The sequence below is a fragment of the Stigmatopora argus genome, chromosome 18 (genome assembly GCF_051989625.1).
Source record: "Stigmatopora argus isolate UIUO_Sarg chromosome 18, RoL_Sarg_1.0, whole genome shotgun sequence".
NCBI lineage: Eukaryota > Metazoa > Chordata > Actinopteri > Syngnathiformes > Syngnathidae > Stigmatopora > Stigmatopora argus.
Window position 1 is genome coordinate 8,190,145 of NC_135404.1, and position 19,690 is coordinate 8,209,834.

Here is a 19,690-nt window from a genome sequence, read left to right on the forward strand (position 1 = left end):
CTGACATATTTGACTATATTTATATAGTCAAAAGGCAGATGTGTGAAAAGGGAATGCGCATGCGCATATCATGCTTAAAGCATGACAATATTAGCAGCTGACGATGACGTTTTCGTCTGCAAACAGTGACCGAGACGATCCGGATGGGGAAGACGAGATCGGTTTTACAAAAAACATCCTTTTTTTAAAAAAAATTTCTTCCCATACAAAAGTTGTTATGCAGCGTACACAATTCTAAACGATAAAAAACGTATAAAATAAAGGAAAAACGTAGGAGTTTATTAAGATTTTGAAGGGAAATAACGGTTGCGATTGACTGGCGGTCTGCCCAACCAATCTGTACACATACAGTAGCTTTTTTTCTTTTGTTTTTTGTAAACGTACATTTTTCAAAATGCATCACGTCAGCCGCGAGTGCAAACACATTAACGCCCAATTACAAAAAACATCTCCGACAAGAAACCTGACAAGCTCGTCAGTGGTCACTGTCAGTTTGCTGTCCCATGGGTTGGCTCCACCAAAAAAATAAAAAAGAGAAGCCCAGCCTGGCCCCCTCCTACTCAAATATGAAATAAAAACACTCTTTCCATCAATGTAGCTCCAGCATTAGCGTTTAAAAATGATGGAGGCGAGAGGATGAATCGAGGGGGTTGAAGAATCCTTCCGTGGATCAAAGACGAGCTTTCAAGCGCACCAAACAAATGCGGGATAAACAACACAGTTGCTGACTGTATTACACTACACAGGTGCCGCACACCAAAGGGCCCACGTGCTGAGCGCCTGTTTGGGAGGGGCGGAAAAAGGAAAAAAAAATGGGAAAAAATGGGGCTACATCTGGCAGCGAAACAAGAGAAATCGACAGGGAAATTGGGGGAAGTCGATGGCATTGTTGAGCGGGCGAGGGGGGGTGAAAATGAGAAGACGGCGTCAAACGAATGACACTCCATTCATCCCCAGAACCTTTTAGCTTCCCGACACTGTAAGTGTCTCAAATGCGACGTTTCCTGCCTTCATTAATTTCTAATCCGGAGCCGACAGATTGAAGGATACCCAGATTAAACAGCGCAGTCAGACAGTCACATGTGACAAATAGGGCAGATTAAAAAGACTGAGCGCAGGTATTAATAACCATAACAGCCCCCCCCTATTTCTCTTCTGCGTCCCGTCGCTATCTGAGTAGAACAAGGGAAAGGAACAGCCAGGCGCTGGTAGCGGAACTCTTCTGTTAAAGAGACAAATAAGCACATCTATCCGTGTCTGCCAGGGCTGTGTTTTCTCTCTTAAATAAATGAGTGTGACAAGGACTGCGAGCAAGTAACAAGTTTTTTTTGTATTTTATTTTTAACCCCCGGCAAGTAGATTTATTGGAAAAGTTTGTGATGAAAAGAAGGCCTCCAACAAGGCCGGAAGAAAAAGACATACGTGTTAAGGTATGTTGTTATGCATAAAAGCATGGAATTGCACTAAAAATGCCAGAAGAGAGGCAAGATTTTGAAGAAAATGAGTTTTTAAACAAAAAGTTGAGAAAGCAAGCAGAAGAAAACAAGTGTGAGACTTCAAGTTGATTTCCAATAAAGGTTATTGTCATTAACTAATTTGAACAATTATTATTATTTTATTTTTATTTGAATTTAAAAAATAAATGAAAACCTTGAAATAAAGAATATTTCATTTATTTAAAAAAAATAAACAATAAAAAAAATAAGAATAACCTATTTAACTAACATATATTTAAAAAGAAATAACAGTAATTGTCCTTTCCCATTTTTATTTAAAAAAAAGTTTAAATTGATTAAAGAGAAAAATAATAATTATATAATTAAAAAAGAATAATTTCACAAAAAATGTGACCCATTCTATGGTCAACAATGTCTCTAAACAATTAATCAAAATATTTCCCAATGCATTTGATTATCCATTCTGATCATTTTTTTCTTTTTTTTTGGTGTGTCATCAGTAGTTTGCAGACACAATGACTCACCAAAAGAGAGAATGTCTGGCCCGTGACAAAAATGAGTTTGACACCGAGTTAAGGCAGCATTTCCTGCTATTGGGTTAATGTTATTGCTTTTGAACGACCTCTGGCTTCTGTTCTAAAGTTTTATCAATGTATGCTTTTCTTTCCTAAAGCCACAAATTGGATTCTAAGGAAGTCATCAGTGGCAAAAAAAAGGGTCTGCAGATGATTACATTATTACCGTGTCCAATTCAAAAGGTATTCTAGAGTAAAACAGTATTAATTGCCCTTGGGGAAGAAAGAAAAATGTTCCTGTATCTGTTATGAAAGTTTCTTTTAGTTTAATATCTGATACAAACTCCCGATACAGTGATGCCCTTACATTGCTGAGAGGGGAAGTTAGATAATGACCTTCTAAAAGAGAATATTTTTAATGGCTTGGTAAATTCCTTTGCTGACTGACTCATGCTTTAATACCAGCCTGTTAACAAAATCCCTTAAAAATAGCGGACGGTACAGCTTATTAGATTTAACGTACGTCATTTCATTTATTTTCTATGTTCAGACTCAATTAGATGCTGGAGAGATTAAGGAAATTTACAAAATACCAACTCAATCATCGTCCGAACCAGGTAGTATAAAAAAATATGCAAAAAGAAAAAACAAGTGCCGAAAAAGAGGAATTCTACTGCGGTTGCCCTCCACTTGTTGCTCGTTAGCGAGTCAAATATTCCCTGGCAGTTTAAACAGCTATTAACAATTTAAATAACCCCAGTGCGGAGGCCTTGCTCTGACTCACTCGCTAAAGATCGTCATACCCCAAGGTCTATTTAACAAGCCCATTATTACATTACATTATGCTCCACGGCTCGAGTTTAACTGGTCGCTCGGAGCAAGAACTGCAGGAAAGAATTAGCATGGAAAATGAAGGCTTAAATTTAAGATTGCGATGGGGAAATTGTATCTGAACCAGGCCACAACCCCAACCCATGAATCCACCAACGCTTGAAGGAATTGGCACAGCATAATGCAAAATCTTAACGCTTTCACTACCACCGCGATCTTTGAGTGTTTTTAATGCTAGCTTATATTAGGCAATGTCAGAATGGACACCCAAGTTGCCTTGATTTTGAATTTTTAATTGGATGTTTATATTGAAAAAACGCAGAATCAGATTTTATTGCAATTTTTTGGATTCATTTCTGCATACATTATTGTCCGGGTCGCATTTGTGACCCGTTTAAAGCAGTACAAAATATTTGGTGTGCGATTCTTTAGCTCCTATAAATATTGAAAGGGGAAAAATGGGCAAAATATATCAACAGTTTTTCCAGATTACCATAAATCTCCGCTAAATTGCCCCTCAACTCCATCAGATTGAAGTCAAAGCGCAATTAGATCATTACATTTCATTGCATAAAATGCTAACAGCCCTCATTTCAGGTGAATTCCCTTCATAATTTGAAATTGAATATTGATAGAATAATAGACGTATTGCTTAAGGACAGACTTGAGTTCTGTGTGTGTAACTTGTTTTTCAAAAATCTGCCAATGTGTGAGTAACCAACATTTACTGTAGTACTATTACAGTACTCACAATGTAGAAATACTGTTATTTGGCCAAAAATCTCAGGAAAAAAAGCATTGAACTTCAGCTTTGAAAAGACATCTAACTGGACACTCTGTTTTAATGGACCCGACATATCTCCCTTTACCGTGTCACCCACACTTAAATCCAGCAAACAGACAGTGCTGACCCCACAGGAGGGTTGAGAAGGAGTATATAGGCAGAAACCGGGATAAATTTGAGACCATTTTTCCCTCCCCGTTGGTTTTTGTAGCTCAGACACACAGACAAAGCAGAGCAGTCGACTGCCAGCAAGTCCCCGGTGCATAAAGTTACCTGTCTTTGCACAATTCTTTTTTTTTGTCGGAGTAACAACTTCTACAACTGGCTGGTGACACACTTTCATCACCTTTCATCAAAGTTGTACCCACACTGGGATGTATTTGTGATGCCGAGCCCACAGGCCATGAGGCTAGTGAGCTGAAGCGCTCCTGCTTTTCTCGCTCGGAATAAAGAGGTGCCAAGCTCACGGTCGCACGGGATGTATAACGCAAGATTAAGAAGAGAAACAATAAACTCCTGTCCAAGTTAGTTAGAAATTGGAGTCAAGAGGTAAAGATTAGCTTAAATTGCGGTTTGTACTGTTTGGACATCCGTTGCGGACTTGGGTTGGGGCACATATGTCTTTTTTTTTCCTTTTCTGGTGCAGTTATTAGCAAGCATGCTTCCACAAGGTCAAAATTTTGCTTTACACAAAATTGGTCAAAATTGAGCTTTACGCAAAATTGGCCAAAATGAAGGAGACGGAAGGAAACCGGTAGAAAGTAGAATTTAGATTTTAAAAAATGTGTAGAGGACAGTTAAGAGGACATCAAGTTGCCTGGCTCTGCAGTCATTTAAGTATTTTACTCAGTTGATTTTTCATAGGAAAATCATCATTTTTTTGTGATTTAAATTTATTTGAGGCAAGTAACTCTGTACAAATTGTTTTGACAAAATCTAAACTGGTTCTATTCGAGAAGAGGACCAGTTCTAGGCATGGTGGTGGACAGAATTATTAGTGGCAAAATTATATCATGTCACATTTTTGGTGATATAATAAAATATGTTCATTTTTAAGATCTTTGGTAAGATGACTTGAGTGTTTGTGTTTTCCAGATTCTTTGTTTGAGGAAAGTTTTTTTTTGTTAACAAGAAAGGTTAACATTAAATATCTAGAGAGGAAAAACACATTTTTTGTGTTGGGCCTCTGTCAATTTGAGTTTGACACCCTTTAGTTAGAGGTTTTTCGCTTACATTCAAGGTTAGGCTTAGGGTTTTGGTTAAAGTGTGTATTAGCTTGAGGTTAGGGTTACATTTAGAGTTAAGTTTAGGAGCTAGGATTGTGATGGGTTGGGTTTCAGTTTGGGTTAATTTTAGATTTAAGGCTAGGATTTGGTTAAGAGCAGAGTGTGGATTAAGTTGAGGGTTTTGGTTAGAATTAAGGTTAGGTTTGCTGTGACCAGTAAAGTCCGGAACACGGTTTCTCCATGACTTCACGTTCAAATCAGCCTAATTTTGCATGACGAGTTCACGAATAGACGTTAGTGCCGACCAGTAATATTGTGGGTAAAGCAGCCACACTGCAGTCTATCCCAACTTTGCCTTTGCGCGCGTCGGAGGGCAGTCAGGGTGGATTTGTGGGGGCTTTCTTCACTTGGCCAGGCTGTGTTTTATTCATCAGCAGGGCCCTGACCCCGCACGGCTCCTGTTCTGACAAATCACTTCTGATTAAGACAGATCTCCGTTAGTCAGCCACTCAACTTGGCCTATTCATCATTCTCGGTTCTCCTCCTACCCCTCCCGCCAGCGCGACCCCTCCGCCATCCCTCGTTCCCTCGCCGCCAGATCGTTTGCCTGTCCGTCAGACCGAAGCGAGGCGCGAGAGAGAAATTTCCGCCGCCGTTTTAAACGGCTGATTGTGGACAATTGGTGAGACGGAGAGACGCAAGGCAGTCTTATGGGTGATAAGACGGCGGTTTAATGGGTATAAATGACCGGGCCGGCAGGAGAACAGCTGCTAATAGACGCATTTGTTTAAAAATGAGTAAAGGTGCAGGGAATTGAAAGCTCCATTTGAGCACGGCGCACTTTTCTTTTCCCTTCAAAGTCCCAACACGTCAAATTTATATGTATTATTTAAGCCTCACAAAGTCACTTAGATTGCCTTGTAAAGCAACTTCTATTACGTTTTTTTTTCTTCCTGAAGGCCTACTCGTATTTAATGCCTTGCATTACACTCACTACAATACAATACATTCAATCAGAAAAGCAAATCAAAAACGCATTCATAAACTAAAATGAATTTGCACGGTAAACAAACTCGTCACAATGTGCCCTAGCGCGCATTGACAGCCATTGTGTTAACGTGTCCAACAAGCGGTATTACATTAACCTGAACGCCAAGCGCCGCCGGTCGGAGAAGGCGGCGAAGAGGGAGGGGTGTGCAAAAAAAAAAAAAAGCCCGGAGTGCCGCGAGCGCAAATTGCCTGGACTTAATCAAACGGTCTTTACTCAAGCATCCAAATGAAAACTAATGGACTTCGGTGGTTGGCTATAACAAGGCGGGAGGCATTTTTTTTCTAAGGTCGTCAATTAAAGAAGGAAAACACGACAATAGAAACTCAACAGACAACTAATCAGCCAATGCATACGAGGTAACTTATTAAATCCATTTCCAGGGCTGAGAAAATTATTTTTGGATTAAATTTACTAGAATTCGTGAAAGACGCGAAGAATTAAAAGTCACCTACGAACCAACAATGCATTATTCAAAAGACTGACAATTGTGTCGAGTAAAAAAGGAGCAGCACACAAAAAAAATAAGCATTGAAGATGAAACTAATTTCAATCCATTGTCCATTGAGTACCTGTCAGAAGCTGACAGAGTATTCCTAATGACCCAATGCCAGTAAAGTGGATGAAACCGTTCATTTTTCACCCGTAACGACTGTACAGTATAGACATTTTGTCAGAATGTATTGATCAAGATAAAGCGTTTGCTACCAGAACTATTAACGTCTTACAAATTTGAGCCTGTTCTGATGGGATTTTCACTAGATATATTTTGAGTCACGTCGAAAGAGGTTTTCATTCCATTGTCTGCTATTGACAGGGATAGACATTCAATCCATTAGAACTGGGAGAAAGGAATGATTCCATTGAGTCAATTTCTTTGTGAAAAACATACAAAACAACAGAATTCACATTTTCCAAACATGACATTACCTCATTTTCTAACACTTCCTTAATAAAAAGGTACTTGCATTCTGTTTATTCATAAAAACAAAACAAAACTGAAGATTGCGTGCAAATGTATTCACACTCTTTAAAGCCCAGATCATAAATCTGCACAAAAACAAACAAAACCTTTTCACGCCCAATCATTTCCATCCTTGAACCTACATGGACTTTGATTTTCAAACACCATGACGTGAAGGAAGGGAGGGAATATTCCCAATTTGTCAGGAAAAATAACCCCGCAAGAAACATGTTCGATGTTGAGGGGGAAAAAAAAACTTGACGTTGATTTTCAACAATTTAAGCGCGCTAATCATCGTATTACCGTTGATTAAAGTCTTTGGACGTCTTTAATCAAGCAAGTTGACGGGCAGATCAAAGAGCCTAACACAACATTTCTTGCCTTTTAATTATGTGTACAACAGCACACCTCGGGCACACTCCTTCTCTGTCCATCCTCTCCAATTCCATGAAAGGAGATCTAAAACTCCAAAACCCAGTTCATTACCTAATCAAATGGGAGACGGGTGAGAAAAACATACACAGACACCAGCTTTCAGGAATCATGATTAGTGGGGAGGTCTTCCGCAGTCTTCGCTATTAACGTGTCCCGAAATGGAACACCTTAATTATCCTTGTCAAAAATGGGACCTGGCATCAAGCTCATTTGCATGTTTTGACAAGGCCTGTCAGCGAGCCGCCTCCTCGCGATTTTTCTTCCCAGTCCTTCGAGTGTCTTTACCTCAATGACTGCTGATTACAGGCCCCTCGCCGCTAAATGAATTAAATAGCTTGTTAAATGAGATTCAGCCCACTCGCCCGCCCACCCCCATTCCTCCGAGCGAGTGAAGTCCACATGAAGGTGCCTCTGAGAAAGATAGCGACTTCAAAACCAAGTGATGCTATGACAGGAGATCATCCAAAAGTTGACTTTGTTTGTGTCCAGCTGTTGGCGTTCTTTGGAAGTTTCCAAATCTTGTTTAAATGTTCACTTAACGTAGGGAAGTTGTGGCCACGGTAATAAGAACTGATCACATACCGCTATTTTGGTAAGAGTTCACACAAAATTGGGTAACCAGACACAGCAACGTATCCAGTAAAAAAAGGAACCTTTATGGTTAAGCTGTTTTTTGCCACAATATTGCTGTTAAAAATGGTGTTCGGATGATTCGCCTAAAGACGTTTCGCCGACGGACGTTTGACAGACGGACAGGTCGCCGAATGGACGTTCCACCGAACGGTTCGGTGGAACGTCCATTCGGCGACCTGTCCGTCTGTCAAACGTCCGTCGGCGAAACGTCTTTAGGCGAATCATCCGGCCACAGTTAAAAATCAGGAAAAGGTAAATACACTTGAAATAGCATCGTGATTCAGTTTGCAACTGAAATCATGGTAGAAAATTTGTAATCGGTCTTGATAGGGATTTTACTGCGCTGCGTCCTTTCCAACCGAGATTCGAACCCAGACTTTCTTGGCAGTTGACTATGCTGACTATTGAGGTAAGTTGAAGAGCATCTGAAAGTCGACTGTGTTGTCAGCTCAGTAGTCAGCACGTTCGACTGCCATGGTGACAATGTAGATTCAAATCGCGGTTGGAGAGGGGAGATAATGTAAATGGCGTGCAGTAATACCACCACAAGACAGAAAAAAACTGTTAAAATGTTATTTTTACAGTAATTTGTTGTTAATTTGACAGCGCATTTATAGTTTCCTCATTTTTCTAATGGTACAATTCTGGCAACCACAGCTGCCGTAAATGTAATGTCTTCAGAACATAATGATGTTGACTATTAATATATTTTTTATTAAACTGAAACAGCGAGAGGGAACGAGAGAACAACTTAACACAATGAGGTACGATCTATGAGGACATTGGTTGGATTTCTTCAATCTAGACTTGCAAAATGTGTAAATTAAGGGCAAATTAAACTCCAAAATCAAGGTAGCGTTTCATAACTATCCAGTTGCAGCGCAAATAGCAAATAACCCATGAAAAAGTGTTGGTGACAAAAGGGGGGATGACGACGCAACACAAACACAAAGTTTGCCTTTGACTTCGCAGTATTGTCAATACTGCGTTATAAGGACAATAATAGCGCTATTATACATAGGGTGGAGACATCACGCGCCTCATTTAACAGCGAGCGTGGGGCCACGAGTTGAAGGCCGATTATTGTCATCTGCCACTGTGAATACGCGGCGTGGCACCACATGTGAGGGCATTTCAAAACATTTTTTATTTATTTCTTTCACTCGTTGAGTTTATATGTGCTTGAAAGCCGCGGAATACACAACAAATAAAAGCTTGCACAAAAGAAACTTCTGACGGCCAAGATCTTTTATCACAAATTGCGTCATGTTTGTCAACCTCAATGAAACAGACAAGGAAAAACATGCACGCCGCATTTTCTCGGATGGAGGCCGTTAATTACCCTTGGATTATGTTGGGGAGAGTTGGCTTTAAAGTGGGTGATATATAGGTAACATTAGATTGCCTTTGACTGATTGTGTTTTCTGCAAGCACCAGAAGAGTAGAACAGTATATATGTATATATTTTATTAAACATATGCTAGATGTTTATGTTATAGGGAGAAATGTTATTTTAATTAGCATATTTTTCGGACTATAAGTCGCACTTGAGAATAAGTCATGGTTTGGGGGGAATTTTATTTAATAGGAAACCAAGGACAAATATTACGCGATTATATCGCGATTAAATGGAGAACAGCCTAAATAGATTCAGATAGCTATTCAGATAACTGCAGCCTAAAAAAAATGATCAACTTCTTTCGCAAATTTCGGCCTCGCTACAAATCACGATCACATCCATAAAAGTCTACATCAATATCAACTCATAAATCTGCCAACCCTAGAAATAGAGGGCACCTCGAGTGCACCTTTTGTAGCTGTTAGTATGGAGGAAAAAAGCACCAGAGTATAATTAATTCAAGCCAAACTATTTATTAAAAAAAGTGGGAATTCTAGTCCAGAAAAAACAGCGAAAATGTACCTGATTTATTCAATAGATATTCATTAACATCTAAAATGCTGTGATGAACCTTGGTAAATAAAGACTGCGGCAGCTTGACGTGCAAATATTCAAATTCCAAATGAGCACATCCTCCAATTTGATTGAGGCTGACACTTGACAGCCCGGCTCAGGGTCCCGGCCTGGCACGGCCACCTCGCCGTACCCCCGGGGGCTCCGACCCGGCCCCTTTGCCCGCATTCCGCCCCGCTTCGGTCACCGGGGCGTCACGCGGGCTAACGAGAGGGCATGGGGAGGGGCGAGGAGACTGCTTAACCATTCAAGCTCATCCGTCGGCTGGATGTGTAAGCAGCTCCCCGAGAGACCCTCGGCGAAACAAGTGTCAAAAGCTAAGGAGACGCTTTGTACCTGGGAGGTATATTAATGCCCTGAAAGCTTGTGGAAGGAGGCGAGCAGGGGGAAGAAGAAAAAAAAAGTCTTTGTCCTCGCCGAAAAAGATGAAGGACAAAGCCTGGATACAACTTTTGAGCATGTTAACTTAGAACAAAAGACGGACCTTCGGGGAAGAATACAGAAATGGAGCTCGTAATTGAGGCATGGATTCACTTGAGCGGGCTAGGTGTTCATTTTAGGAAGGCATTGAAAGTGATGACAGTGATATCTTGACTTCCTGAACTACAAGTGCACATATGTCATATTCATTTGAAAATGTGAAATTAACTCAAACGTATAATGCCGTTCTGTACATTTATATTACTGCCTGAAAATGAACTCATTGGGAAAGTTAAGTGTCTTTCACTGCCATTGGACTGGGAAGACCTGAGAGTAATATTTTGCTGCATTTGATGCTTATAATGGCAGCAAATAAGTTAAAAAAAAATAAGAAAAGAAGCTTCAACTTTCTAAAAAAAACACATCATAATCAATGTTCCCTCTAATTTTTTGTTTGTCTGGGCAGAAAGACAACCTCCCTGAGCACACTGAGTACCGGTGTGAGCAACATCATCATTGCTCGCTATGGGCACACACCAGTATCACACCTGCCAAAAGCAGGTGTATGTCTACTACACATAAATGATTTAGTAATAATAAAATGTAATGATTAATATCTACGAATGGGCGGCCCGGCGGATGAGTGGTTCGCGCGTCGGCCTCACAGCTTTAAAAAAATAAAAATGATTTTATTTTGTGCGCTCCATATGATTTGCTGTGCGCAGAGAAGACGAGAGTAGTGCGCATTTGCGCACGCGCACAGCTTAGAGGGAACATTGGTCATAATGATAAAACATGCTTAAAGTAAAGCGCTTTCCTTTAAAAAACAAATTGTTACAGCTAAAATTAAGCCAAATTAAAAATGTTACACGTTCATACAAGAAAAGAAAGACATTGTGGATGTTGCCCAGGGAAACTATTTAGCCTTTCCAACTATTTCTTTTGGTTTTCTTTGCGAATCTGGGTTTTCAGTTGCGACTTGACTCCCCCAACAAGTGTAAGTCTATGGGGGTCTTGTGCCATCCATTGGGCAATGCATAATTTAAGCAACGCAGAAGCGGAAGCATGTTATTACCAATGTTTTCATTAGGCAAAGCTAACACATGGGACCTACTGACAACAGGCCGTGAAGTGCACGGAACCGTTACTGGTTCTGCATCTTCTCAAAAGTGCGAAAACATTTAATTCTGACATCAGACCTTATAAAAAAGCATGTAGGCCTGCCTTTTTCTTCCCCCTCGCCCCATGATATATTTTCAATCTTTCCAAGCTTAAATTAGCCGGGATTTTTAAGATCAGGGAATGTTTTTTAAGCTATGAAAAATGGATTAAATGAAGAGGAAGTCTGGCCTTAATGAGCTCCCTGGGCTACGGAGCAGCAGGGACTGGGTGAGTGGGGGTTGGGGGGGTCGTGGGGGTTTGGGGTGGTGGAACGAGGCAAGCCTTTGAGGAAGAAGGGGGGCAGTGTGGGTTGCTGAGGACGCGGCCGTGCCCAAAGTGTGCCAGCGTCTGCCAATGGCACAGACGGCACCTGGGCAAAGCTTGCGTGCCAAAAGGAGCACTTCAGCAAGTTTGCGTCCAACCTGGAAACTTCACTCGGAGTTGGAATAGTAGTCCACACTTCTTCAGGGGCTTAGGGCTTTTGGATAAAACATCTTCCAAACATATCAAAAGGATTTGCCGATGACCAAAAGAGGTAAAATGTGAGCTATAAATTAGCTTCATATACAAAAGAGCCGAAACTGAAGATACAAAATGAGAACACTTGCAAGCCACTCAAAAATTGAGTGCGCTAACTGCATTTTTCTCACAAAGTACAGAAATGAATAGATATAAATACTGGTATGAATCAAGGTTTTTCTGTAAGCCATTTTCTCCATAAAAGGAAACATTCCATGCAAACAAAGAACAAATCAAGTTAGCCTACTAGATCTCCACAGCTCAATTACTCTTAAGAATATTTTTTTACAGACAGTGGCCTGAAGTTAAAAAAAGGAAAATGTTCAAATTTAAGGAATGTGAACAACTGTCACAGAGCAGCAGAAAAGGGGTGAGGGGAGGAAGAAGCGCAAGCCATCTTTGGCACATTCCTGAGCTCCTCTTTTCCTGAGGGTGATTAGAAGCTGTCAGAGCCTCTCCGACCTGCCACTCCTCAACACTCGCAGGAAGACTGTCATTCCAAATAGCCCCAGATTAAAATACCACACCGCTAGGGCACACGGGCCTCGACCCGGACAACCTCCTCAACTACACCTGCCTCCCACTGACATATGATGACGTGCAAGACAGTACGGGGGGTCCCGTGTTCATTCCCACATATGAACTACATAGCACTTGTTCAATTTCGCCCTCAGTTTATGTTGGCCATGAAGTTAAATTCGGCTAATTGCGACAAGGGGACGAGCGCAAGCCCCCCTGTGTTTTCGCAGTCGCTGTCGCCACACAAAAGTTAACGGAGAATAACGAGCCAGGCGAGTTCCCGGATCTATTCAGTGTCAACGGGAATTGCCTGTCTTGACAATGAAAAATGACCCATCCTGGCAAGATGACAGTCGCTGGCTGCTCCGCTGACAGGCCAATACAGTGCAGCAGGAAGGCATCAGGAAGATGAGACTGGCAAAATGTACACAAACAGCAGCAATGTTCCTGTAAAGGACACCCTCGGCTATGTGAACACAAAATCAAATCAAGGGGAAAAAAATAACACACACTTGACTCTCATTTGGACCTCAAACTCAGCTTGATGTTGGGTTACAATATGGGGAGCCTACAATGAAATACATTGTACCCTAGTCTTTAACTGTTAACAACTGTAGCCTGCTGCTAAGTTTTCCAAATAATTGCAAAAATATAAGCCCACTTAATGATCAATCAACTATGAAAATACAAACATCAATAGTTACACTAATACAGGGCTTTGACTAATTACAACAACCGCATTCAGCAGAGATGTAAGTCTTGTTTTAGATAGTCTGTATGGATTTTCATCCATTCATTCATTTTCTGAACTGCTTATCCTCACAAGGATGACCGGGGTGCCGTAGCCTATTTTGGCTAACCACGGGAACCAGACGAGAACACCCTGAATGGCTGGCCAGCCAATCGCAGGGCACGAGAAGACGGACAACCGTTTACCTCACAAACATACCTCGGGGCAATTCACTAGACTGTCCCACCAGCCGACCATGCATGTTTTTGGAATGTGGGAGGAAACGGGAGTACTTGGGGAAAACCCACGCAAGGCCAGATAGAACATGCAAATTCCACACAGTCAAGACCGACCTGGGATGGAAAACCTCGACCCCAGAACTGTGAGGCCCACGCGTTAACCATACATAATCACTAGTTTTGGTTTGATTACAATTGCAACCTAATGCAAAATATTTCTTGTCAATTGGATCAAATCAGATTGTGAGCAAGTGCTGTTTTCTAGGTACTGGTATGTTGAATTGAAGCAATACTATCTTGGATTGGGGTAACCAAAAGGTCAACATATGACAAAAAAGTGTCCCTGCAGGAAAATGTTCAGCAGTTAAAACAAAAAAATGGGACTGCAAAATCTCTGGTACACCGTCAGGAGTACCAAGTGAGTTTGTTTCTGTCCCATTTAGTTGGGTTTTCATGCCAAATTAATCTATTTAATGATGAAAATTAGTGTAAAAAATGACAAATTGGAGTAAATCCTTCTGAGGTAGTTAAGGAATCAAGATTGCAGTATGGCTAGCTCAAATTCAGGTTGAAGGTAGCAACAAAAGGCAGCCTTAGGACAAGTTTCAACCTCAAAATTTGGTTGTGTACAAAAAGCCTAAAACTTTGATGAAAGAACTCTCAGCCCAAACGTACTCTGTGATTGGAATCAGGTTGTGAGCATGACTACTCAGATTGCTTCATACTGAAAATCAGTCGAACTAGTTCTGCCGTATTCCAATTTCTTTCAAACTTTGTGTTCCAAAAATCAAATTCAACATTGGCTTCAGGTCAGGTCACATGAATTGAATGTTTCTCAATGTAGCAACGCAGGTCATGCACCGTCACCTATGAAAAACCATCTCAGCTGATTAAAATAAAACCCCGCTGCCAGTTGTACAGTGTTCATATCGTATATGATCGTGCGGCAGTACAAGCAGATAATGTATAATGTATACTCCGCTCGCTCAGCTAGAGCACATGAAAAAATATGTACATATTCAAAAACAGTGAGGTGGTACACAAGTGCAAGTGGCAAGAAGGAAAGGAAAGCAATGTGTGTGTGTGTTTGGACCAATTCCTGATAGTGACCCCGTTCCTCATCTCCAGGGCATAAATAAACATGTGTGTGGAAGCGCGCTGGTGGATGATAATCACAGAGAGAAAGGGGAATCAAATTTATTCCACAATGGCCATTAATATTTCAGGCCCGTTACTGTAGCCCGTGTGAGGGAGCATGAATGATTAATTTAGACATCACCTCTGTCACAAGCCCTTACCAGGCTCGGCCCGGGATCAACCTATGAGAGCGGTAAACAAAAGGGGGGCTCCCAACCATGGTTTTTGTTGTCGTGCTACTTGGGTTTGGGCTCGTCTTGTCTGCCAAGACAAAAGGGAGAAAAGAGGGAGGACTAAGGTGTTGCCTTGTGTTGTTGGACAAGTTGGCTGCCTTTGTGCTTTTATGGCTTATCTTCAAGTGTGAGGACCAGATGTGAAACTATCCAGAGTATTCCACAAGAGCCATTAATTTTTTTATTGATATGACTTGCAAAAAAATAAATAGACTAAATGAACAGACCATTTTTGCACATTGCTAACATTTTTCACTTTAAATGCACAGGATTTCATTTTCTTGCCTTTTTTTTTAGTTTGCAGCACTTTTCCATCTCTATATTGACACAGTTTTGACTATTTGGTAACAAAACAGCAAAATTACAAATGAGGGTCCTTACTTTTTGTGTGTTGGTAGTTTTTTGATATAGTTATGAACTATAAGTGTTTTCCCTAAACACAACATACAATTTAAAAAAAGGCAATTACAGCTGAATTATTGAAAAACTTGGCCTTCCACACAACTGTATACAAAGTTCACTAGTTGTTACAATTTTTGGTACTGTATATGAATGTCCAAAATATGTCATTTCAGCATGAAAACGAGAAGAGGCAAATTTATAATACTACCAACAAATGTTTCATGGTTATGAATTGTGACTTCTGATACATTAAGTCTTAATATCTTAAACTACAGTGCATTACGACTTAAACAAAATCTTCAATCACTATTGTAGTAGCAAAACACGATGATAAACTGCAATGTATGAATAAATAAGTAAATCAGTTTGTGAGTTTTGACCTTCAAGGATCCGCCATAGAAGTGTATAGGCCAAATCATTGGCGATGGCAATGACAAATCATTATCACAAAAAAAGATCAAAGCACAACCCTAACGTCACCATTCAATTCCTCAGTCCACAAAGCTGATACATCAATAGTGTCTTAACACCTTGACGTCAAAGGTGGATGGGAAGCAAGCTTCCATCAATGCGAGGCGGAGGTGAATGTGTGTGTTTTTTGATTTGTGTTGCGGGCTTTGTGTGACGCTTGTCTGACAAGTGGAGATCACAAGAAGACGGCATCCATCTCGCGGGCCTGTGATGCCACCGCCGCCGTCTCCAGGGCCTGAGGGCCCTCGTAAATACAGACTATGTACTCTATTGTATGGTACTGTGCGTGCAAATAGTGTATGTTTCGCCATCACATCATTATTAAAAAAAAGTGTGCCACAACAAAGAAAATTAAGGATTTTGCTGTATTTTTTTAATGGGGTATTGCGTGTGTGAGTAAAAGGGGTGCGCATGGCTACCTGCAGTGAGCCAACAGAAGGGGGGGGGCATATCAAGGCTGTATGACACTGATGCGATGTGTTGGCACATGCCCTCAGGTGGTTTTGGTGTGGTTGTCATTTTGTTGTTTTTCCTCTCTCTCGCTGTCATATCATTCAAATACTCCCCCCCTCCAAAGAAATAAAAAATAACTGCCATAAATAAATAATAAGTGCACACAACAAGATGGATTGATGAGCTGTGATGTTTCGTCTGCTGTTTGGACAAAGTTCTTGACAGACAATTTTTCTCTCTAGGGATCTTATAATCAGCTTTTGTTCTGGTTTTTCATACGCTGGCTCGACCTGGTCATTTACCAACATGTCCCATCACACTGGTGTCAAACTTGAGTCAGATCTGGCCAAGGATGTATATATTTAGAATTTTCCGTAATTATTTTCTATGATTTTTTTTTAATCTACGCTTGAGTCAAAATTAATGGTCAATTTTTGATTGAATTTGACCAAACCGAACCAAAATTTGCCCAAAACCAGAAACCAAGACTAGGACCAAGATTCAATTCATTGACCAAACCAACAATAGAGTACGTACTACATCATCTTTGAATGCTTTTCTTTCCTCAAAACACACTACAGGAGGAAAAAAAACAGACAAAAATTAACATAATACAAGATTACATAGGGGTCTTATTTTCTCAACATTTGCCTTACGGGACTTTCAGAGGTCAGGATGCATCTGAAAAACTTTCCCCGGTCGGAAGAAGGAAAAAAAAAATGTGTGGGACTTGAAACAGGCATCAACTTGACGACCATGTTGGCTATAGTTTCTAACACCAGTCACGGATCGATAAGTAGCCATACATATAGCACAAGTGGAACAAGTCCTGTCAAAGGTTACTCCTTTTTTCTCCGTGCTTGCCTCTTCATTCAGAGTGAGGAGGAGGTGGAAGAGGAGACGGAGGCGAACGCCATGAGAGCGAAGAAAGACAAAACCGGAAAGGAAAAAAAAAATTCCAGCTCTTGTAGTCGCGGAACCGGGCGCTTAATGGGCTTTGACATGATCGCCGGCAGGCCGAGGAGAGAAGGAGGGGCCGGGGTTGCATCGATAGCGTTGCGCGAGAGTGGCCTAAGGGAGCTCACGGCGCCGCGGCTAGGGCCAAATCCCTGGTACGAGCATGGGCTGGGGGCCTGACCGCTAATCATTAGAAAGTCAATGAGTTCTTTAGCGCTCACAGCCACGCTGGGCGTCCTGTGGATATACAAATGTATACGGAGAAATTCACCTGCCAATGTAACCAGCATATAATCAATACGATACACTAACACTAATCTTTCAATGTATCATAGGGCCTCACCAATAATCAAACAAACTCTTGATTGTTATAGAGCAGTCTTATATGCTTTAATTCAGAGATAGAGAAACTTCTCTTGTCCTTTATTCAAATGAATATAAAATAGACGGATTTGAAGTCATTCTAACCTCTACCATACATTTGTTGTGTCAAACAGCTGTATAGTAAGCGCTCATTGATGCTCAGACTCGATTATGACTGTTAAGTGTGGCCCCTTCTCGTACCCGACAATGGACACAGCAGCTCTCGGGAGACCCAGGGAATAAAATGCCCCCCTGTCACCTCACCCATGGATCCGCATGCATTTTTTAAAGGTCTCATACAGATACTGACATATAGTCCGCTGACGGGACTACATAATGAGACATGTAGTTGAAATTTAAGTTGACGTTAAAAGAAAACTGAAAGGGGCTAATTCTGTCGTGTCAGATTTATTTTCTTCTAGGTGCAAACAGCATTTTGGTAGAGAGCTAACATTGCACTACAACTATCTTTTGGCAAAAAAAAGTATACAGAATAGGTTTGGACTAGATATTTTGAGACTAAGATGAGACTGTGATAGTTGTGGATCCAAACCAAGACCTTCTTTGAGGTCAGCTTATTCAGTATTTTTATGATCTAGCCCTTAAAATCACAAATGTTCAATCTCATATTGGAATAATGAATCCCAGTATGACGGTTACCTGCTCTGCATCAGGTGTTTGTACGTTCAAGCATATGCAAGGTCCTAAATCCAAATTGCACCTGATCAATATCCTCCAAGCAGCTTAGCCTCCCACTAATCAATATGCACCCAACCTAAACTATTTTTTCCCTAACCCAGCACACTACCCATCACGCAGATCGATGGCCTATCGATCAAAATGCTCAACCTTTTAAGGGTAGGAAGATTTGGACCGACCCCATCTGGACATGTGCATTTGTCCACTTTAACCATCGTGATAATCCTTTTGAGAAAAGCATGGAACTTATTGGACACTATTAAGTCTGACCTGGAACAGCCTCAAGAGTTTGGATGTGTAAAAATGAGTCTGGACACAACAAAGCCAACCAAAAGTGTGACTTCTTAAGGCAACGATACAAGCAAATTTGTCAAGTGAAATGTGGCTTGGAAGATAAGATCAAGAGGGAGGTGACCAGGAAGAAGAAGAAAAAAACAAATGAGGAAAAGAGTGACAGAGGGTCTGTGGGGCTGCCAGAAAAGGGGTCTTGAAGGAGACTGACATTCAGTGAGGTTTCTCAAAGCTGCCAAGCATCCTTTGAAGGGATTATTAACACATCTTGATTACTCTGGTCAAGTTGTCGTGGAAAATATAACCTCCATCAGGGCTAGAGAACACCCCCCCTCCCTCCAACACACACATTGTCCCTTTCCATCACCCTCGGCTGGCCCGACTCAAAGACAGCCGTTAATTACCACCTCAGACGTCACGGAGAATAGACGAGCACCTTATTAGTCTCTCAGACCCACGTCGGTACGTGGGCCATGACCTGCATCAGCAATAAGATCTGAAGTTTAGCAGAAAGTTTTGGGAAGGTTCCTTAATACACCCTAAACCCTGATATGTATATCTATTTTTTGTTAAACAAATATGCCTACTTTTACAGCAAAGATGAATTTAACAAATCAATTACAATCACTGAATCATAAAGATCTGTTCCTGGTCTTGACTAGCTTTAAAACTCTAAGTAGATTTTCTCAGAGCTTTTCAAAATCTTAACTAGAAAATAATGTGGTTAAAAGCGAAAGAAAACCTGAAAGGAACTTTCCACACATTGACTTCATCTGCATGTGTCACCCAACCATCTGACTTACTGCAAAGGATATATAATGGTTGCAATTACAATTTCCCTGCATTGTAGCTTTACTACAAACTTTGCGGCATTGGGGACCCTTGGAATTCCAGAGTAATTATAACCACAGCCCGCAATGTAGTATATATTCTGGCTTTTCTACTGCGAGAATTACCATCCTAAACAAAATATGTCCTTAGACTGGACTATGCAGCTTAATGCTGGTCATTCCAAACAGAAAAGACATGAAAAAGATTCCACACTAAGATCAGAATCAAGGAAAAGATATCACCAAACACAATGTTAAAAAAAGTGATTTTCAAGTGGTTCTTGATGATGAGCACTGTAAATGTTCACTTTGTAGACGATCTACAATCCAGTGTGTGAAATGTATCATAAACATGGCAAATTGAGCAATGGGGGGAAGGCGTTGTTTTTGGAAGTACTGTA

General features: G+C 40.9%; 1 protein-coding gene across 4 annotated transcripts in view; it reads right to left on the reverse strand.

Moving 5' to 3' along the window:
* Nucleotides 1–19,690, reverse strand: part of vti1a (vesicle transport through interaction with t-SNAREs 1A) — a 94,448-nt gene that overhangs the window by 31,140 nt on the left and 43,618 nt on the right. The window lies entirely within an intron of this gene.